The 22,769-nt window shown below is 42.2% G+C and overlaps 1 protein-coding gene across 9 annotated transcripts in view; it reads left to right on the top strand.

Annotated features, from left to right (window-relative positions):
- Positions 1 to 15,792: 15,792 nt before the first annotated feature.
- Positions 15,793 to 22,769, top strand: part of YEATS2 (YEATS domain containing 2) — a 117,308-nt gene continuing 110,331 nt past the window's right edge. For 8 of the 9 annotated variants that reach the window (XR_011250181.1, XM_069558866.1, XM_069558832.1 and 5 more), the window contains exon 1: positions 15,793 to 16,043. The gene's annotated coding sequence lies outside the window, so the exon portion shown is untranslated. Of the gene's footprint in view, positions 16,044 to 16,174; positions 16,240 to 22,769 lie in introns of those variants that run through there. The other variant, XM_069558840.1, reaches the window with a different exon arrangement.

Raw genomic sequence — 22,769 nt, 5'->3', positions numbered from 1 at the left:
CAAAGACAAAGACACACATGAAGAGAGAGACACACAGAGAGGGAGACTTGAATTCCTTACGGAGAGGAAAGCTTTGTTTCTTGTCAAAATAAATGCAGTGTGGAATCCCCAAAATCTTGGGTGGGGTGGAGGGAGAGGAGGAATGCTTCATGGACTTACCCATCTCTCTGCCTTAGCCTCCTTCTCCTGGAATGCCTGGCCTCTAGCTATCTCCCCCCTATTCTCTGAAAGAACTAGGATTCACTTCCTCAGGGGAGTTTCCGTGATCACCCTCTTCCCATCCTGTAACCAAGCAGGACCCTATGGGGCCCTCCCAGAACAGGAACTCCCTCCCTCTCCAGAAACTTTAATCAAAGAATAAATTTAATCAAACAAGTGAGGAAACACAGAAAAGAAAACAGTCAAGCAAGACAAAATACCAATAGTTTAGGCAATAAACAAAGTCGAGGACCTTTCCTCCCCAAGAGCTATAGATAATATTCTAAGCCATGTCCTTTGAGCTGTTTTGCAGATACTGAAACCCCCACCAAGTGGAAGAAGTTAACCGTATGCTTCCCACAAGCTCGTAGATCCCAGAGCAGTTGGTACCAGGTTGATGATGCTGACTCTCACTTACCTAACTACCAACCAATCAGAAGACTCTCCACAAGCTGACCACACAGCTCACCTTTTTCCTGAAAGCCTTCATAGAATTCGGGTCTTTTAAGCGCTAGTGTGTCCTGGACTCCTTGCTTGGCCTTGTAATAAATGCTGCACTTTCCTGCACCACCAGCCAGTGCCAGTAAGTCTGTGGCTTTACTGCACACAGGCAAGCAGACCCAAATTTGGTTTGGTAATAATCCCAGATGAGCTCTTACGTGCCCCCATTACTTCTTTTACATGTATCCGTGAGAGTACTTTTCTGTTTACTTGACTCTTTACCTCCCTCTCCCAGATAATCGACTGTTTAAAATCAAGAACCACCTCTTGTTTGGTGAGGTTTAAGAATCTAGCCAAAAATCCAGCTTAGAGGAAAGGATCAGCTGGGGTAAGCTGCCTTAGTAGGCAGTTTTGGAAAGACTGAGGTCGCTGGAAAGTGAAAAAGAGAAAGTGGCTAGAAGGTAGTGTGCCAATGACAAATGGCCTATTTTGAATTTGCATAGAACTAAAAAAATCTTATCTGTATGTGCTAAATAATATTTTTAATGATTTCCTGGTATCTTACATAACAGTGACTTTCCCTGACCTTATTATTAGGTTTTGGGTTTCTGTCTAAATATAGGTTCAGTAGTAACTTTCTCCTTACTTCTGAGTCCAGATCAAATGCTACCTCATCTCTGATGCCTTTCCTGGTTCCCCAAATGGATTTATTTTTCACTTATTGAAGGCAAGGACTAAGTCTGTCTTGTTAACCTAACTCTATCCCTAGGACCTGGCAAAGTGCCTGGCACAGAGTAGGTGATGAATATTTATTTAACTGATAATCACTATGGGGAGCAGAAGAGACTAATTGAAAAATAGAGGACTAGAGAAGCCGTAAAGCCTCCAAAGTTTTTAATGATCCCTGGCTTGGTTCATACTTCTTTCTTCTTTCTTGCTCTGCTAAGTGGAAGTCCTGATGGATTGTTACCCAATCTTCTGTTCCTGATTTACCCCACTACTACTATCCCTAACCTGCACCTGTACACCTACCTCCACATCTGCAATGGTCCCATTTTTATCAAAAGCATATAAATTACTTTCAGAATAGTGTTGTGAAGAATTCCATGGACCCCCCACCTCAGCAAAATAATTGTAACTGGTGAAAATTATTTAAAAAACATTTAAAGTCTCTAGAAAATATTCTAAGGGCATATAATAAGTGAAAAAACTTATTCAAGAAAATTTGCTAAAACTTTGTTCTTTTGTAAGAAGAGGGTCTGTAGCACTTAAACCACTATACATTCTCTACCTCTCCCTTCCCCCTCAACTCAATATTACAGAAGCTACACTCCAAGTGGATGTGATCAAGAAGATGGGGCTTGGGCTTCCCTGGTGGCCCAGTGGGTAAGAATTCGCCTGCCAATTCAGGAGACACAGATTCGATCCCTGGGCCAGGAGGATCCCACATGCCGCAGAGCAGCTAAGCCCACGTGCTGCAACAGTTGAGCCTGTGCTCTGGAGCCTGGAAACCACAACTACTGAGTCAGTGTACTGCAACTACTGAAGCCCATGCGCCCTAAAGCCCATGATCCACAACAAGAGAGGCCACCATGATCAGAAGTTGGCACATAGCAACTAGAGAGTAGCCCCCACTGGGCAGCAACTAGAGAAAAGCCAGTGCGGCACTGAAGACCCAGGGCAACCGTAAATAAATAAAATTATTTTTTTAAAAAGAAGATGGGGCTCACCTGCTCCCAGGCAAAGAGGCCTCCATGTGAGAGGGAGGCCACCAGCATGTCTCAGCCCCCACAGCTCTGTCTTAGTGAATATCGCTAATTTCCAGGTGAATATCGCTGAGAGGCAGAAGCATCCTTCCTCTAACCAGTCCCTATGTCTATGGCAGAAGGTCTACACCAAAAAATCAGGCCAAGCACCCGACTTGTAAAGCTGACTGGTTTTTTGTTTTGTTTTGTTTTGTTTTTAATTTCTAACAGAGTATGGGGATGTTCAAGCCTAAGGGAGCTTTAGAAAACAATGAAGGTAAACAGTTAAGAGGATGCTGGTAGTGTCAAGATATCAACAGATGACATGACAGGCCAGCTAGATTGCCAGTGAGAATCAGGGGGGAAAAAACAGCTAAGAAGACCCTCTAAGGATCAGAATAAATCTAAAAGGCTGGCCTCGAAAACCAACAACTGCAAAGGAGTCAAAACTAAATTGAACTTCATGAAAGTTTAAAACTTCTGTGTTCAAAGGATACCATCAAGAAATTGAAAAGGCAATCCACAGAATGGGAGAAAATGTTTGTAAATCATATTATCTGATAAGGGACTTGTATCTAGTGTTTGTATAGTGTAGTAGTCTCCTAAGACTGCCATAAGAAGATATCACAGACTGGGAAGCTTAAACAACACAAATTTATTGTCTCAAGTTTTAGAGGAAAGAAGTCTGAGATCAAGGTATTGGTGGGGTTGATTTCTTCTAGGGACTCTCAAGACGATAATATTCTGTGCCACTCACCTAGTGCCTTGGTATTTTCTGTCAGTCTGTGGCATTTCTTACCCTCTGCTACATCACCCTGTTCTCTGCCTTTATCTTCACATAATGTTCTACTTGTGTGCATGTCTCTCTGTGTCCAAGTTTCCCCCTTTTTATAAGGATACCCACAGTATTAGATTAACCTCCACCATAAAACTCCATTTTATTTTGGTTACATATGTAAAGACCCTATCTCCAAATAAAGTCATATTCTGAGGTATTGAGGGCTAGGATACCAACATATACTTTGAAAGAGACACAATTCAACCCACAACATATAAAGAACTTACCACTCAATAAAATAAAATAAAAAACCCAATTTCAAAATAGGCAAAAGATCTGAGTAGATATTTCTTCAAAGAAGATATACAAACAGCCAATAAGCAAAGGTGCTCAATATCATTAGCTATTATGGAATAAAAAAAGACAGGCTTTTGGGTTTGGGGGGGCTTTTAGTTTAGATAAATTGGATTTTTTTAAAAAGACATAACAAATGATGACAAGCATGTAGGAAAAATGGAATTCTCATACACAGCTGCTGAGTATTTAAAGCAGTACAGCTGCTTTGGAAAACAGTCTAGTTGTTCTGCAAAAAGTCAAACATAGAGTTACCATATAACCCAGCTTCTGGTGAGTGCCCAAGAGAAATAAAAACATATATCCACATCAAAACTTAAACATCAATGCTTATAACAGTATTATTTATAATAGCCCAAAGGTGGAAGCAACTCAAATGTCTATCAACCAATGAATGGATAAATAAAAAGTAGAATTTTATTCGTCAATAAAAAGGGACAGAGAACTGATTCATGCTACAACATGGCTGAATTTTAAAAACATTATGCTAAGTGAAAGAAGCCAACAACAAAAGGCCACTTATTGTAAAATTCCATTCATATGAAACATTCAGAATAGACAAATCTACAGAGACAGGGGTCGATTGGTTGTTGCCTAGAGGTGGAGGGTCTCAGGAAATGGAGAGTGACTGCCAATTGGCATGTGGTTTGTTTTGGGGTGGTGGTTGCATAATTCTGTGAATATACTACAAACCATTGAATTGTACACTTTTAAATGAGTTAATTACATGATATATGAATTATATCTAATAAAGCCACTATATTTTTTTAAAACTATATAAATTCTTTCTTTCAAGAACCTCATCCTACCCCAAGTCGCTATTAGAACTGTACTTGAGAGTGAGAAAGAACAAAGGTTCTTCCTTGTTTCCAGTGCAATTTTCTTCCCTGAGTCTAGAAGCAATAGGATTTTACCCTGCTCAGCATCTCCTTATGTGGACAGGGAGGCAGACTTATGGATAGATAATTACAATACTACATGTGAAGACCTGTAACAGGCACAATGGGTATTGTAAGTAGAGCCAGAGCAGATTTTTGAAGCCAGATGGCCCAGGGTTTGAATCCCAGCTCTGCTACTACCAGCCTCCGCTTCCTCTATTATAAATCATGGACAATAATAATGAGCTGTGGGATTCCTGAAGGAATTAAAGGAAATACTGTCATTGGAGCATCTATCAGAACGCCTCGGGCAAGGCCCTGCAGGGCAGTGTTTCTCATACTTCAGTTGCATGGGAGTCATCTGGAGATTCTGTTAAATTGTAGATTCTGATTCAGTGGGTCTGGGATAGAGCCTGAATCTCTGCTTTTCTACAGGCTCCCTTAGTGGCCCTAGTACTGGTTGAGGACCATTGGTTAGGTAGCAGGACTATGAAGTCTTCATAACCTTTGTATGAAGTGTCAAAGGAGTGTAGAGGAGGGAGCAGTAAATTAAGTCTTCAGACCGGAAGGCCAGAGCTGGACTTTCCTTGAAAAAACGGTAGAGAGTTTGCCAGGAATGGGAAGGGGATGTGCATTCTAGACGAGAGGCAGAGAACAATCAAGAGCTTGACATAATAGTGGAAGATGACTTCAGAAGTAACTTATGGGGACTTCCCTGGTGGTCTAGTAGTCAAGACTCTTATGCTTTCACTGCAAGGGGAACGGGCTGTATCCCTTCAGGGAACTAAGATCCCGAATGCAGTGTGGTCAAAAAACAAACAAACTTAGAGAATGTGGTAAGCAACAGCCAGAAACTGGGAGAGTAGGTTGTAAATGATTTTAAACCAGATGTTAATGAGTTTTAATTTTAGCCTAGGCCAGTGGTGCTCAGAACGTGGTTCCTGATCAGCACCTTCCCCAAACTTGTTAGGAATGCACATTTTAGGACCCACCCCAGACCTACTGAGTCAGAAACTCTGGAGCAGGAGCCCAGCAACCTATCTTCAAACAAGTCCTTTAGGTAATGTGGATGCACATTAAATTTGAGAACCACTGGCTCTAGGTAATGGGGCTGGGTCACTGGGAGGTATTTTTAATAGTAAAGTGAAGTGATCAGATCTGTGTAGTAGAAAGCTGACCCAAGCAGTTGAGACATAGTAGATAGGGAGAGTAGGAAGGCAGCACAAGCAAGTGGGAGGAGAGGAAGTCCATGAGCAGAGGGTGGGTGCCTGGACAAGGGCAATGGCGGAAGAAATGAAGGAGAGAGCTGACCTAAGAAGAATTTAGGAGATGGATTCAGTAACACCTAAAGACTAATCGGATATTACCTGTGAGGGTAAACAAGGAGTGGATGGTTCCAAAGTGTGTATCTCAGGTAACTGAGTGGGTGGTGAAAATTATCAAAATAGTAAGAGAAAGGAGAAAAGTAAGCCTTGGATGGCAGGGGGTAGGGGGTGGGGGAAGAATTTAATCATGAACAGGCTCAATTTGCTCCAGGGTCATAAAGTGAAAGGTTGTAAATGCACTGAAAATAATGGTCCAGGTTCAGGTTGGAGGCCTAAGTCCATGATCTAGATTTGGAACTTGTTGGTACATAAGAGGTAGTTGAAGCTGTGCCCGTGGAGAAAATTATTTAAGAAGTGAGAACAGACCAAGGACAGAAAACACAGAAATCTCAGCATTCAGGCATAGGCAGAGAAAGAGGAGCTGGGGCTGGAGAGTGAGAAAGAGCTGAGGAAAACAGGAAAGCAGCACGTTGAAGAAATCTCATGTAGGAATATACGAATGTATATCATATAGCAATGTGTTTGGCTAAAACAACAGAAAAGTCTGGCCACAGGTTGTTTAAAGAAACAAGTGATATTTTTCTTATACGGCAAGTTGGTAATCCAGGCCTGCTACCATCATAGAAGACCCAGGCTCCTGCTTTCTTTCTGTGCCATTTTTAAGGTGTTGGCTTCTAACTCCAAGGTTGAAGAATGGCTACCAAGACGTGACATCCAAATTCAAGGCAGGAAGAATGGGACAGAGAGGCCAAGGCAGGACTAGCTACAACTCTCCCCTTTTTGCGGGAGTCTCTCTTTATATTCTTTGAACTTGGCCAAGTTCTCTTGTCTGGAACTGAGTCACACAGTCACTCCTGGCTGCAAGAGAAGGGAGGAAATTGAGTGTTTAACTCCGGCTTCAACAGAAGAAGGCAAGGGAGGAGGGTTGGTAGTGGTTGTACATCTGCCAAACTGCTGTGCCTGCCACACCTAAACGGAGAGAAACCCAGTGATGAGGCAGGGGCTGAGGAGAGGCACAGCTTCTCTCTGCGACTTACGCTTCTGCACAAATAACTCTTTTACACAAAATAGAAACAGCAACATTGTACAAGCAGTATAGGATCAAGAGTTTTTTTAAAAAAAGCAAGAAAGCTCCCAGCTATCATTCCCAGTATTATTATTACATATATTTTTAAAACTCTAAAACAGACTGCCTTCATTCTGGGCCATGAAGATCCAAGCTCATTCTCCACACAAACTCTGACCATTCAAATTCTCCACTTGGTGTTATCTATAATGAATAGAATACAAAGCAGCCCAGCAAATCCTGGCAGTTTCCCCGACGTTTGTTCCTTTTATAATGGGCACAATTCTTCTCTAGGCACAATTATGACTGTCTGGACATTATCTGCTGCTCAGCTGGGGACACCAAACCTGGATGAGTTTACTCTGAACATATGAATAAAGCATTTTGTAAAAATAGGAGAAACATAATGGCCATACAAGGTATAAGAGTTTGGAAATGTTTGAAGAATAAAAGTTATTATGCCATGGTATGTCTCACTGCCAAGCTCAACCTATACAAGATTTCTCTTCCCAACTAAAACACCCTGTTCACTGGTGTAGGAAGAAGGTGAGATCTGATTATAGGCACAACATCCCACAATATGCCTTTGGGTGTACTGAGGTGAAGGCCGAATAAGACTCCTAACATCTGGGTCAACAGGATAGCACTTTGGGCAGTGACTGATTTCTGAAACCTGATATGGGGACTTCTCTGGTAGTCCAGTGGCTAAGACTCCATGCTCCCAATGCAGGAGGCCTGAGTTTGATCTCTGGTCAGAGAACTAGATTTGACAAGCTCAGTTCACTTCAGTCGCTCAGTCGTGTCTGACTCTTTGCGACCCCATGAATCGCAGCATGCCAGGCCTCCCTGTCCATCACCAACTCCTGGAGTTCACCCAAACTCATGTCCATTGAGTCAGTGATGCCATCTAGCCATCTCATCCTCTGTCGTCCCCTTCTCCTCCTGCTCACAATCCCTCCCAGCATCAAAGGCTTTTCCAACGAGTCAACTCTTCGCATGAGGTGGCCAAAGTATTGGAGCTTTAGCCTCAGCATCAGTCCTTACAAGGAACACCCAGGACTGGTCTCCATTAGGATGGACTGGCTGGATCTCCTTGCAGTCCAAGGACTCTCAAGAGTCTTCTCCAACACCACAGTTCAAAAGCATCAATTCTTTGGTGCTTCTTTCTTCACAGTCCAACTCTCACATCCATACATGACCACTGGAAAAACCACAGCTGTGACTAGGATGGACCTTTGTTGGCAAAGTAATATCTCTGCTTTTGAATATGCTATCTAGGTTGGGCATAACTTTTCTTCCAAGGAGTAAGCGTCTTTTAATTTCATGGCTGCGGTCACCATCTGCAGTGATTTTGGAGCCCCCAAAAATAAAGTCTGCCACTGTTTCCACTGTTTCCCCATCTATTTCCCATGGAGTGATGGGACCGGATGCCATGATCTTCGTTTTCTGAATGTTGAGCTTTAAGCCAACTTTTTCATTCTCCTCTTTCACTTTCATCAACAGGCTCTTTAGTTCTTCTTCACTTTCTGCCATAAGGCTGGTATCATCTGCATATCTGAGGTTATCGATATTTCTCCCAGCAATCTTGATTCCAGCTTCTGCTTCTTCCAGCCCAGCATTTCTCATGATGTACTCTGCATAGAAGTTAAATAAGCAGGGTGACAATATACAGCCTTGATGCACTCCTTTTCCTATTTGGAACCAGTCTGTTGTTCCATGTCCAGTTCTAACTGTTGCTTCCTGACCTGCATACAGATTTCTCAAGAGGCAGGTCAGGTGGTCTGGTATTCCCATCTCTTTCAGAATTTTCCACAGTTTATTGTGATCCACACAGTCAAAGGCTTTGGCATAGTCAAGAAAGCAGAAATAGATGTTTTTCTGGAACTCTCTTGCTTTTTCGATGATCCAGAGGATGTTGGCAATTTGATCTCTGGTTTGACATGCTACAACTAAGCATTTTCATGCCTCAACTAAAGATCCTGTGTGCCACAACTAAGACCCAGTGCTGCCAAATAAAGTAAACAAATACTTAAAAAAAAAAAAAAAGCTAACAGGATAATACAAGTAAATATTATCAAGAAAACTAAAGGATATAAAGAATTCTGTCAACAAATATTCAGCACTCACATCATTATTTATCTTTAATAATAGAGAGCTATAGTGTGGAAAACCAATTTAAAAACAGTGGGTTGCCATTTCCTTCTCCAGAGAATCTTCCCCACCCAGGGATCAAACCAGGGTCTCCCGTATTGTAGGCAGACGCTTAACTGTCTGAGTCACCAGGGAAGTCTAAATAATAAATGAAAATATCACAGTATTATATTAACTAGACACCTAACAGCTGATGAAAGACATAGGAAATGTAACCAAATTAGAATCAGAAGTCTTCAGTCTTTAAAACTTGACCCAGAAGTTAAAGGAGAACTGTTCTTATACATTTCCTTTTTTACATTGTCTAGATTCTACCACAATCAAATCATATTACAGCTGAGATTGTATATTACCTTAACTTTACAATTAATTTTCAGATATTTGTAGCCTATGGTCAGATGACCTTTTATTTTAACAACTTTATTGAGATACATACTTATGCTGTGAACATTTCTATACAAATTCTGTGTGGACATATGCTTTCGTTTCTCCTGGGATTTGTCTAGGTGTGTAACTGCAGGGACACATGATAACTCTGTGTTTAATAGTTTGAGAAACTGTCAAACTGTCTGCCAAAGCACCTGCATCTTTCTACATCAGCAACATATGAAGCTCCAAGTTCTCCTCATCTAGAGACTTTATTTTTATATGAAACAAATACAGAGAACTCAACCGATTCCAGCCATAAAAAGTTTCCTTTAGGATAAATAACCCCCTTTTGGGGGGCATGAATGAAAATGTCTTGCATCATTTCCTCCACTCCCCAAATTCATATGTACAGTGACTTCCCAGTCCACAGAGGAGAAGCCTAATGCATGGTTTCTTTGTGGGTTAGGATAGAGTCTGGTAAGATCTACAAGGGTGGGATATAGTTTTGTAAAATCCAAATACGTCAACTTAACATTTGGTTTCTTGTTTGGATTTGGTTGGGGGCAATCATTTATTTTTAACTACTTGAGTGTGTAATTCCCAGGCACTGACTACTTTAACAGTTTGCTTGGGGCTGTACATGTGAGGTCCTCATTTTAAAAGTCTTAATTGCTGTCTGCAATCTGGTTACCTCATTACCATAAGGGCCCCAGGAGTCCCACTGTTGTTCATCTTAGGAAGGGTGGTTAGTCTTCTTAGGGAGGAGGGCAAGATACCTCGGGCGTGGGGATCTCTGAGGCAGAGCTTAGCAACAATTTTCCATCTGAGTCAGATTCCCCTCCCACTCAGACAGAGCCTGGGGCTCATCACCCTTCTGAGGCTTTCCTTGGTTCTCTGGTTGCTGTTTTCAGTCTTTCTACTCCTGCCCCCTACCCTGACTGCCCCTCCACCAGAGCCCTGCAAGACGCTGTTGGCTGCAGCTCCCAGAGGAAGCCCCCCTCCCAAATGCCACCTCCTTCTCCTGGGTCAGTGCCATCATTCCTAGAACCTTCTTGACAAACTTTAATAATTATTATTTTTTCCTTTCATTAATATTCTACATTTAACATACAGCCCCTCCTCCCTCCGCTCACACTGTTACTAAAAGACTAGTGAGTCATCTAAATCATCCCACCTGCCTCTCCCAGTTAAGAGACTATAAGACCCCAAACTGACTTAAACTCTATTTTACCCCAAGACTTGAAACTAAGCTTAAGCATATTGTCAAAGTCTCTCCTACCTCAGTCTCATATCAACCTCACCTAAATAAAACTGAAATTGAAAAGTTAGGAACTTCCCTGGTGGTGCAGTGGCTAAGATTCCACGCTCCCAATGCAGGGGGCTAGGGTTCAATCCCTATTCTGGGAATTAGATTCTGCATGCTACAAATAAGACCTGGTGCAGCCAAATAAATAAATAAATAAATAAATAATATTAAAATCAATATTTAAAAAAAGAAATGTAAAAGTTATTTAACATTTTGTTGCCTCAGCTCTGTGTTGTTTTTATCTCATATACTTGGGAATGATAGATTCCCTCAGAAGTATGATTATATCAGAAGCATGGAAACATAGTTATGAGTTTCTCATACATATTTCATCCAAATATTAACCTGCTTTTATCAATTTTATTTGATCAGATAACATTAAACAGAAATTTCACAAATAAAATAATTTTAAAATGCTTACACATAGAATTTAGATGACTTTAGTATTTTTAATGTTCTACTTGGTATAGAGAAATATTTCTCTAATATCAGAAAATAGCAGTGTTAATAAAACAGTAAGTGGCAACTGATGCTCAGATTGGGATGGGGTTTGTGCAGACCATACCCCACAGGCAATAGGCCTTTTCTAATGGGGTTGTAACTTCCTCGTACCCACGCTATCTAAGCTCTCAGACCCTGGTGCCAGACTGCCTGGGTCTACAAGGTAACTCCACCACTTAGCTGTCTACTAAGTTACTCAACATTTCTGTGCTTCAGTTTTCTCTTCCTTGAAGTACATGCAATAATAATCAAGCTGTTACTTAGATTAAATTTGTGAAGTGCTTGGAACACTCCTTGGTTCACAGTGTTAGCTAATATCTAATTATAGTATTGTGTGTCGCCTTTTACATAGAAGGCGAAATCCAGATTATGATGTGATATTTCTCAACATTTGAAATGGTGGCTTGTTTAAAGCCAAGTGTGACATTGCTGGCTGTGACCACGCAACCCCTCTGAACTGTGCTATATTGCTTCTGCAATCTCACCAGCCCTCAGAGCCACCTGCTGATAAGGGTATGTTGACGGCAGCACCCACCAATTCTCTGAGCCCCAGAATTTGTGCACAGACCTGTTTAATGTCTTTAGGTGGATGTCTCAAACTTAAAATAGTCCAAGAATAATTTAAAAAATTGTTTTTTTACTGCACTGGGTCTTCTTTGCTGCACAAGGGCTTCTCTAGTTGTGGCATGGGCTCAGTAGTTGCGACGTTTAGGCTTAGATGTCCCACAGCATGTAGGATCTTAGTTCCCCAACTAAGGGTCTAACCCTAACCTGCATCCCCTGCTTTGGAAGGCGGATTCTTAACCACTGGACCACCAGGGGAGCCCCCTCCCAAGAATTCTTGATTCACTCACCACTACCCCTAACTCTTGAGAGTCCCTTGAACTGCAAGGAGATCCAACCAGTCCATTCTGAAGGAGATCAGCCCTGGGATTTCTTTGGAAGGAATGATGCTAAAGCTGAAACTCAAGTACTTTGGCCACCTCATGCGAAGAGTTGACTCACTGGAAAAGACCCTGATGCTGGGAGGGATTGGGGGCAGGAGAAGAAGGGGACGACAAAGGATGAGATGGCTGGATGGCATCACTGACTCGATGGACGTGAGTCTGAGTGAACTCTGGGAGATGGCGATGGACAGGGAGGCCTGGCGTGTTGCGATTCATGGGGTCACAAAGAGTCGGACACGACTGAGTGACTGAACTGAACTGAACTGAACCCCCAACACAGAAAATCTGTTCTCCCTTTAGTAAATGGCACCACCCTCCACCATCTCCCAGCTCCAGAAACCAGTCCCTCTCAGTCCTTTATCTCCTAATCTTCTCCTTCCAGGCTCCACTGCCTAGGAGGCCTGGACAAGGAGGGGCCTGAAATCCATCCTCCAGCTGTGGGCCCCTGTGCAGGGCAGGCCTGCTTGAAGGCTGGGGCAACTTTTTCTCAGGTGCCATTTGGCTTAGCAGGGGCCAGTCCCTTTCTCTCTGCCCCGATCTTCTCCCAGTTCATTACCAAGTCTTTCAGTACTTTCTCCACCATTCAACAATCTTTCTGTTTCCTTCCATGTCCACCACCCAGGTTAAGCTACCCTCATTTTTCACCTAGATGATCAAATTGCTTTCCAACTGTGTGGCTCCTTCTCTGGTCACACATCCCTCTAGTCATTCCCCACCCATTTGTCAGGTCAAATACATTACTTTAAAAGGTCAAATTAAGTACATTACTCTCCTGCTTAAAACCCTCTGATGACTTCCTGTTGCTTTTAGGTAAAGAGTAACACCACCTACCTGCGCAGTCTTATTCTTGTCTGACTCTTAGCCCCAAACCCAGGCACTCTGCTCTCGTTGAAGTTATCCTGGACTTCTCTCACTTTGTCTTAGGTTTTATCATGATCTGACAGCTCCTATTGCTTCCAGATTTTACTTAATGTTTTTTTCAGGGAAGCCTTTTCTACCTCCATATTAAATTCGGTCCTCCTGTGCTGTGCTCTCTTAGCACCCTGCCCATTTACTTCCTAGAGCTTATTCCTGTTACCTATACATAATCACTGGGTGATTATGTATAAAAATCTGAAGTCGTTATTTCTCTTCAAGCGATGCCAACTTTCTCATGGGCTCTCATTCCTGTTGGGGACTGGGCTAAATTTAAACTTGCCATACCACTCGGCCTAAAAAAAGAATGAAATTTTGCCATTTGCAGCTTCGTGGGCAGACTTGGAGGGCATTATGCTAAGTGAAATGTCAGAGAAAGGCAAGTACTGTAGGATATCACTTATATGTGGAATCTAAAAAACACAACAAACTAGTGAATGAAACAAGAAAGAAGTAGACTCACATACATAGAGAACAAACTAGTGGTTACCAGTGGGGAGAGGGAATGAAGAGCGGGAATACAGGCATAGAGGGAAGAAAGGATTATTATGGAATCACATGAAATCATGAGTGTGAAACATTTGAAAATTGCAAAGCACTATAGAATTTAAAGACTCTTTCATTCCATCTAAAAAAAGTACTCTGGTAAAACAAACAAAAAAAAAGCTTACCAAAGTTGTATGATCTTAAACCATCTCATTTTGGGTGAACAGTCAATTTAAAGTTACAGTCCTATCAGAACTTTCCCCTCCTCACTCTTGACATCCCAAGATGGCCTGTGGGACCAAAAGGAAGCTTTGAGGCAGTGACCAGAGGAGTCTTAGGTCTGTGCAGAGCTGTGAGCTATAGCCTAGGTCCTCACTGGCCTTCACAGCCATGTCCCTAGTCATACCTGGTCACCAGGGCCTGGTATCAGCTGCTGAGGTTGTTGACTGTCAACTCGTAATTTGTTGCTTTAGTACCTTGAGACTCTGACGTCTCACCTTCCCATCCCTGCTCCTTTCATCAGCTGACTGGGAGCACTTCAGCTCTTGTTGGGGTTTTCAGCTTTGCCCATCCTTGGGGTCTTAGCCACATTCTCCAGCCATTACCTGCATGGTTCTCATGCTACTTTCTTCTTGCCTGGCAGAAGGCATAAGAGAAGTCTGGGTTTCCAGCACACCATCTGCAAATTGTAGACATGCAGCAGCCTGGAGAATCCCAGGGACGGGGGAGCCTGGTGGGCTGCCGTCTATGGGGTCGCACGGAGTTGGACATGACTGAAGCAACTTACCTGCAGCAGCAGCACCATTTCAGATTGTTTGTTCTCCTTAACGCCACTGTCTTTTCCTAAGACCTGATCAATGTGAGACTTCTGCCAGAACTGGGCAGCCTTCCAACCTGGGCCAGAGACAGTGGGCTTCAAGATTCCTTCACACTTAGCTGGATATTTCTAATCCCCTGCCTCAGGGTTAGATCCCCAAAGTAGGAGAATACAGATATATCCATGCTGACCACTTATCCTACCTCTTTCTCTGTGAAATTTATTTTTATCTCCCCATTCCTATTCTCTTTTTGGGTTTTAGCATAAGTCTAAGTGAGTTCTTTCCTGGCTTTTCAGATTAGATTGACTGTCAGTCTCACAAGGGCAGAAACTGTTTTGTTCATTTCTGATCCACAGTATCTAACATAGTGCTAGGCACATAGTGCCAGGACATAGAATAGAAACACACACAAAAATTGCTAAACAAATATTGCTTTCTTTTAAAAGATATTTATTTATTTGGCTGCACCAGGTCTTAGTTGTGGTACACAAACTCTTAGTTGTAGCAGGTGGGATCTAGCTCCCTGACCAGGGATGGAACCCAGGCCCCCAGCATTGGGAGTCTGGAGTCTTAGCCACTGGACCACAAGAGAAGTCTTGAACAAATATTTTTAATCTGCCATTACCCTAAAGAGACATTAAGATCAGGAGGCCAACAATGACATTTTATAAATCCCTGTATTCCCTTATCATGCAGGGCTTTGGAGTAAGTTTCTGGCCCCACTATTCATTTATTCAACAAATACATTTTGACTGCATACTATGTGCAATGCACCGGGCTTGCTATTGACAATATAGGAGTAAATCCTTTAAAACGTTTTTACTAAACATCAAACACATTCAAAAAATTGATAACATGTATGTAAAGTGAAAAAAAAAATGTAAAGGGTAAAATTTTACCCTTTAAACCTTGGTCATTTCAATGGTAAATCTTTACCTAGTGAAGAAAACAGATTGAAGGGGGACAGAAATAGATCCCTGGAGACCAGATGTGAGGCTATAGCAGACTTGGGCAGATAGATGTGGGATTTGCTGTACCGGGGCACAGGGAGAAGGAAAAGGAAGGCTGAGCTCAAGAGATATTTAGGTGGAAAACAGTACCTGATGGACTGTTACTCACTAGTTGCATGACCTAGATAAGATCCAACCTTTCTGAGCCTTAGTTCCTGCATCTGTAAAACAGGTTAGTAATAACTATAGTTATTTGTATCCCTAACACCTAGTATAAAGCTTGGTATATGATCAAACACACAAAAATCATAGCTACTGTTTTCTTTGCTGTGGAAGCTTCATAAATGCCGGCAGAATATTTTCTTGGGGCTGCAACTTGTTACCTTCCTCTAAGGAGAAAACTATATATGATGGTGCCTTCACCAGAATAGACGCCCATTCTCCCCAGGAAGCAGGGCAGTGCAGGTCACGGTGAGAGTCTGGCACAGTCTCAGCCCCGGCCCGGCCCCGGCCCCGGCTCCGCCCACAACCTTGCGAGCTCTGTCCCCCCGCCCACAACCTCTCGAGCTCCGCCCCCGGAACCTCGCGCGTCGCCGCCGCCGCCGCGGCGCGCGCCCCGCCCCGTCCCTGGTGCTGACGTCCGGGCCAAACGGGCCGGGCGGGCTCCGCCGTGCCGTGTGCTTCCGCGGGCTCCGGGGTCGCTGGGGCCTCGTGGTGGGGCGGCTCTGCGGGGCTCGGCCCGCTTCCTCCCCTCCCCCGTGCCCTCTCGCGGCACCCGGCGGTGTCTGCGCTTCAGCCGGAGACCCAGAAAGAGGGTAAGTGTTGGCGGGAGCGAGATGGGACCGCCGGGCGCGCGCTCCGCTCTCCCGGGCATTGTCTGGGCGGGGGCGGCGCGGGCACGTGCGCGCCCCTCCCCCACCCCGCCTGAGGCGCCGGCCCCCTGGCTGAGGGGAGGGAGGGGACGAGTGACTGTGGAGCCGAGAGGCCCCGGAGGAGGAAACTGGGTCCAGGGTGAGTGTGTGTGGCTGGGGAGTCTCCGCAGCGGGAACCCGGAATTTGGGTGTGAGGGGTGTTCTTTCTAAGGGGCACCGCGCTTTCTGAGAGGATATGGGTTCCCTGGGCCCCAGTGGCGGGAGCTTTTAGGATGTTAAACCTGGTGGCCTGCAGTGGGATTGGAGACAAAATTTGGTCCCAGCACCGGCAAGTTGTGAATTTATCAGCAAGAATCCTGGAATCTCCCTTCAACCTGTCGCCTTCCCTATCGTTCGTCTCCGCCGTGAAGGATGAGTAGGATTTAGAAAGGTGGAGGATATTCCAGGGATGGTGCCCGCGTTAAAGCATCAGAGCTGTGAGACAGTGCCGGGTTGGAGTGAAAAGCTTGGGAAAATGAGTACTTGGGAAAAGAAAGGCTGGTTTGGTGGGTTGTGGCCAGATTGCAGAAGACAGGTTTATCTCATAACCTTTTTTTTTAATGAGTGTAATTATGTTAAAAAAAAGTGGAAGAAAATACTACCAGTAAATCTACAACCCTGACTTCTCATTCTTAGAATTTTGATGTTTGCTTGTATTTTCTTCTAAGCTTGTAACTGTTACTGAGTTTTAACTACCATTTTGCATTCCCTTTTTTCGTTTACATGTTAAAATGCAATGTAATGTTATGTACTGTTCAGCAATATAATTTACTTTCTTAATGAGCAAGGAGCAGGCATTCATAGAAAAATTTTAAAAATACGGGAAAGAAAAATGAGGAAAGGTACCATAGTTTTATTGTGTAGAGCTATTATCATTGAGTATATTTTCGGTTGTGGATGTTCTTTGAAAGATAGGAGCAGGTGAAGCTGTTCTTAGGAATTTCACTTTTATGAGAATTCTTTGAAGGTTTTAAGAAGGAAAGCATAATCTGACTGCTGTGCAGAGGAAGAGAGCAAGAGAGGAAGCTGGAAGGTTGGGTAGTTTACAGTACTTTGGACTAGGTCCATGGTTTGGAGATGGAGGAGAGTAGAAAGATTAACAGTTATTTTGGAGGTAGAATGAACAAGACTTGGAAATGAATTGGTGGGGGAAAGGGAGAACTCTGCTTTTTGATACTTGTTTTGAGCAACTTTGAGTAGATGGCAGCGTTCACTGAGAAGAATGGAAGAGAGCAGTTTGAGATGGAAGAAATCATGAGTTCTGTTTTGGGTGTATTACATTTGAAATGTATTTTAGATATGAAGTCAGTATATTGAGGCAGTTGGATGTACAGGTTTGGAGCTTCCAGAACAGAGCCTAGAGTTGGAGATAAAAATTTGAGAGTACTCAGTATATAGATGATATTCAAAGTTATGAGACCACCTGAGAGCACTTCATGGCAAATAGATGGGGAAACAGTGGCAGACTTTATTTTTTGGGGCTCCAGAATCCCTGCAGATGGTGATTGCAGCCATGAAATTAAAAGACGCTTACTCCTTGGAAGGAAATTATGACCAACCTAGACAGCATATTAAAAAGCAGAGACTACTTTGCCAACAAAGTCCGTCTGTCAAGGCTATGGTTTTTCCAGCAGTTCTGTGAGAGTTGGACTGTCAAGAAAGCTGAGTGCTGAAGAACTGATGCTTTTGAACTGTGGTGTTGGAGAAGACTCTTGAGAGTCCCTTGGACTGCAAGGAGATCCATCCAGTCCATCCTAAAGGAGATCAGTCCTGAGTGTTCATTGAAGGATTGATGTTGAAGCCGAAACTCCATTACTTTGGCCACCTGATGCGAAGAACTGACTCATTTGAAAAGACCCTGATGGTGGGAAAGATTGAAGGCGGGAGGAGAAGGGGACAACAGGATGAGACGGTTGAATGGCATCACCGACTCGCTGGACATGAGTTTGAGTAAACTCCGAGAGTTGGTGAAGGACAGGGAGGCCTGGCGTGCTGCAGTCCATCGGGTCGCAAAGAGTCAGATACGACTGAGCAACTGAACTGAGAGCACTTAGGTAAAAACTATATAGAAAAGTGAATAATAGAGTGAGACTCAGGCATTCTAATGCTTGAAGATCTTATAGAGGAAGAAGATTGAGCGCAGAACGGAAGAACAGCCAGTGAGGTAGGAGAAAAAGCAGGAAACTAGTATCATGGGAGCCATGAGAAATAGGTTTCTGGTCCACGGAGTCTTGGCTCCTCAGTGCTTCTGAGATGTTTAATGAGGTGCTCACTTGGATTTGGCAACACAGAGGTTATTAGTTTGGTCATTGGCATTACTAACCAGACTGGAAGTTGGAGGTGGAAACATATGGAAGTAATTGAATGGGAGTGAGGAAGAGAAGACAATGAGTGTGAATTAGGAGCAAGTGTCCCTTGTTCAACATACCTTATTTTCATCTCTCCCCAAACTAAATTTGATAGTTGAAAATGGTGTTTTGTTTCATTCCTTTATATTAGTATGTTTGAACATTTTTCACTTTTATTGGCCATTTGTGAATTTCTGTTCCTGTCCTCTGTGCATCTTTTTATTTGTGCTTGTCACTTTCTGATTGATTTTCTGATTATCAGGAGCTCTCTAGATTCTAAATATATGTAGCCTGATGGAGAGCTTACAGAATTGTCCCCCTAATGTGTCCTCCCCCAGAATAAATGAGTTTATTATCTGTACTCCATCAGGAAGAACATAGTTAATAATGGAAAAACCATACTTGACCATTTAACTTTTACATATACATTTTTAAAATTGTAGTAAAATACACATAACATAAAATTTACCACCATAACCATTTCTCACTGGTGTTAAATACATTCATACCATTGTGCAGCCATTACCACCATCGATCTCCACAGCTCTTTTCATCTTTTAAAACTGAAACTGTACCCACTAAACAATAACTTCTCATTTCCCCCTTACCCCCAGCCTATGGCCATTCAGCTTTCTGTCTCTGTGTTATTGACTACTCTAAATACCTCATATAAGTGGAATCAAACAGTATTTGTCTTTTTGTGACAGGTTTATTTTACTTCACATAATGTCCTGAAGGTTCGTCCATGTTGTAGCTTATGTCTGGATTTCATTCCTTTTTAAGGCTAGATAATATTCCAGTATCTGTATATTTTTTCTTATTGTTCAGTTGCTCAGTCGTGTCTGACTCTGAGACCCCACGAACTGTAGCCTGACAGGCTCCTGTGTCCATGGGATTATCCCAGCAAGAATACTGCAGTAGGTTGCCATTTCCTACTCTAGGGAATCTTTCTGACCCAGGGATCAAACCCTCTCTCTTGCGTCTCCTGTATTGGTAGGTGGATTCTTTACCACTGTGCCACCTGGGAAGCCCCCTGACTATCTCCTAGAGTTTGCTGAAATTCTTGTCAGTTGAGTCCTTGATACTATCTGATTATCTCATCTTCTGCCACCCCCTTCTCCTTTCTCCTTCAGTCTTTCCCAGCATCTGGGTCTTTTCTAATGAGTTGGCTCTTCCCATTAGGCGGCCAAAGTATTGGAGCTTCAGCATCAGTTCTTCCAGTGAATATTCAGGATTGATTTCCTTTAGGATTGACTGGTTTGATTTCCTTAGCGTCCAAGGGACTTTTTAAAGAGTCTTCTCTAGCACCACAGTTCAAAAGTATCAGTTCTTTGGCACTCAGCCTTCTTTATGATCGAACTCTCACATCCATACATGACTGCTGGAAAAACGATAGCTTTAACTATATGGACCTTTGTCGGCAAAGTGATGTCTCTGCTTTTTAACATGCTGTCTAGGTTTGTCAGAGCTTTCCTTCCAAGGAGCAGGCGTCTTTTCATTTCATGGCTGCAGTTGCCATCCGCAGTGATTTTGGAACCCAAGAAAATAAAGTCTGTCACTGCTTCCACTCTTTACCCCTTCTGTTTGCAAGGAAGTGACGGGACTGGATTCTTAGTTTTTTGAATGTTGAGTTTCAAGCCAGCTTTTTCACTCTTCTTTTTTACCCTTATCTAGAGGCTCTTCAGTTCCTCTTCATTAGTTCCATACCAGTAGAGTGGTGTCATCTGCATATCTGAGGTTGTTGATATTTCTTCTAATAATCTTGATTATTCCTGCTTGTGATTTATCCAGCCTGGCATTTCACATGATGTACTTGGCCTATAAGTTAAATAAGCAGGGTGACAAAATACAGCCTTGTTGTACTTAGTTTCCTAATTTTGAACCCACCCATTGTTCCATGTCCAGTCCTAACTTTTACTTCTTGACCTGCACACAGGTTTCTCAGGAGACAGGTAGGGTGGTCTGGTACTCCTGTCTCTTCAAGAATTTTCCAGTTTGTTGTGAGCCACACAAAGACTTTCGTTTAGTTGATGAAGCAGAAGTAAATGTTTTTCTGGAACTCCCTTGCTTTCTCCATGATCCAATGGAATGTTGGCAATTTGATCTCTGGTTCCTCTGCCTTTTCCAAATCCAGCTTGTACATCTGGAAGTTCTCAGTTCACATATTGTTGAAGCCTAGCCTGAAGGATTTTGAGCATTACCTTGCTAGCATGTGAAATGAGCACAGTTGTGAGGTAGTTTGAACATTCTTTGGCATTGCCTTTCTTTGGGATTGGAATGAAGATTGACCTTTCCCCTTTGTCATGACAAGGCTGTGATCCATGAAGGAGCCATCTGTATGAAGGAGCCATCTGTATGTCTGTATATACCACATTTTATTTATCTATTCATCTGTTAATGAACACTTAAGTTGTTTCCAGCTTTTGGCTCTTGTGAATAATGCTCCTAGGAACATGGGTACATAGATACTTGTTTGAGTCCCTGCTTTCAGTTTTATGGGCTATTTACTTAGAAGTGGGATTGCTGGATCATACAGTAATTCTGTTTTTAATTTTTTGAAGAACCTCCTCTCTGTTTTCCATAGCAGCCACACCATTTTGTTTTCCCAGCAGCAGTGCACAAGGTTTCCAATTTCTTCACATTCTTGCCAACACTTTTCTGGTGGATTTTTTTTCTGTTTATTTATTTTTGATAGTAGCCATCCTAATGGTATTAGATGATAATCTCTGTGTTTTTGATTTGCACTTCCTTGATATTAGTGATGTTGAGTATCTTTTCATGTGCTTATTGGCCATTTGTATATCTTTGCAGAAATGTCAATTCAAATTCTTTTATCCATTTTAAATCAAGCTTTGTATTTAGGTCTTTGATTCATTTCAAGTTAATTTTTGTTAATTTAGGCATTAGTAAAGGGTCCAACTTTCAATTTTTTTTTTTTTTTTTTTGCATATAAATGTCCAGTTTTCCTAGCAATATTTGTTGAAAAGCCTTTTTCCCCCAACTGAATGGTCTTGGCACCCGAGTCAGAAATCATTTGACCATATATGCAAGAGTTTATTCTGGGCTCTCTATTTTATTCCATCTGTCTATATATATGTTTTTATGCCAATACCATATTGTTTTGAGTACCACACTGTGGCTTCTACTAAGTTTTGGAATCACGAGATATGAGTCCTCCAGTTTTTTTCTTTTTCAAAATTGTTTTGATTATTTAGGGTCCCTTGAGATTACATATAAATTTCAGTGTTGAGTTTTTCTGTTTCTGCAAAAAATGTCTTTGAAATTTTGATAGGGATTGCATTGAATTTGTAGATGGCTTTGGTTGGTATTGACTAACAATATTAAGTCTTCCAGTCCATGAAAATGAAGTGTGTTACCATTTATTTGTTGTCTTTAATTTCTTTCAGCAATATTCTGTAGTTTTCATTGTGTAAGTTTACCTTCTTGGTTAATTCTAAGTATTTTATTCTTTTTGATGCTTTTATAAATGGAAATATATTGTAATTTCTTTTTCAGTTGTTCATTATTTGTGTATAGAAATGTGACTGATTTTTATGTGTTGACTTGGTATCTTGCTTTTTTCTGTTCATTTATTCTAACAGTTTTTTGGTAAATCTTTAGGGCTTTGTACATATAAGATCGTATCCCCCCATATTAAAATTCCCTTATATTCATTCAGTGAATACACTATAATTTGCTATGGACTATTTCCAGTTTTTTTAATTATAAAATATATAGATAGAGAAGAACTAATACTTAATACTTTAAGTTGTAAATCTGTAAGAACAGCCCATGTATGTGTGTCACCAGGCTTGAGAGTCTTTCCTTAGGATAGACTCTCAGAAATCCTTGATCCTCTTCTCTCTTTTCATTCAGTCATAGAGGATAGAATTCTTCACCGCCATCTCCTTAAATTGGCCCCAACCTCTCTGCCTTTAAACCTGCCCCCGTTTCAGCCTGTTTTCTACACTGCTGTTGAATGGAGGGTGAGAATCAGGTTCGGTGCACTTTTCCCTCATAGAAAACAAGACTTATGCAGCAGATTGTTTCTATAGTATCTGTTCTATGGGAGTTAGGAAAAAAAGTTTCTTAAAGGCTGGAGTGCATGTCATAGATGAATTGGAACTTAATTTCATTCTTGAAGGATGAATAGCATTTCAGTAAGTGGAGAGAAGGTAGGAATGAAACATGAACCTGTTGGAAGGTGATAAGGAGAAGTTCAGGCATGTGAACTTTGATGACTGTAGACAAGGAGAGGTAGAAGAACTAGTTCTACTAACCA

Source organism: Ovis canadensis, chromosome 1 (genome assembly GCF_042477335.2).
Source record: "Ovis canadensis isolate MfBH-ARS-UI-01 breed Bighorn chromosome 1, ARS-UI_OviCan_v2, whole genome shotgun sequence".
Lineage (NCBI taxonomy): Eukaryota > Metazoa > Chordata > Mammalia > Artiodactyla > Bovidae > Ovis > Ovis canadensis.
The sequence above is the reverse complement of the archived record's forward strand: the minus strand, read 5'-3'. Positions and strand labels throughout refer to the sequence as shown.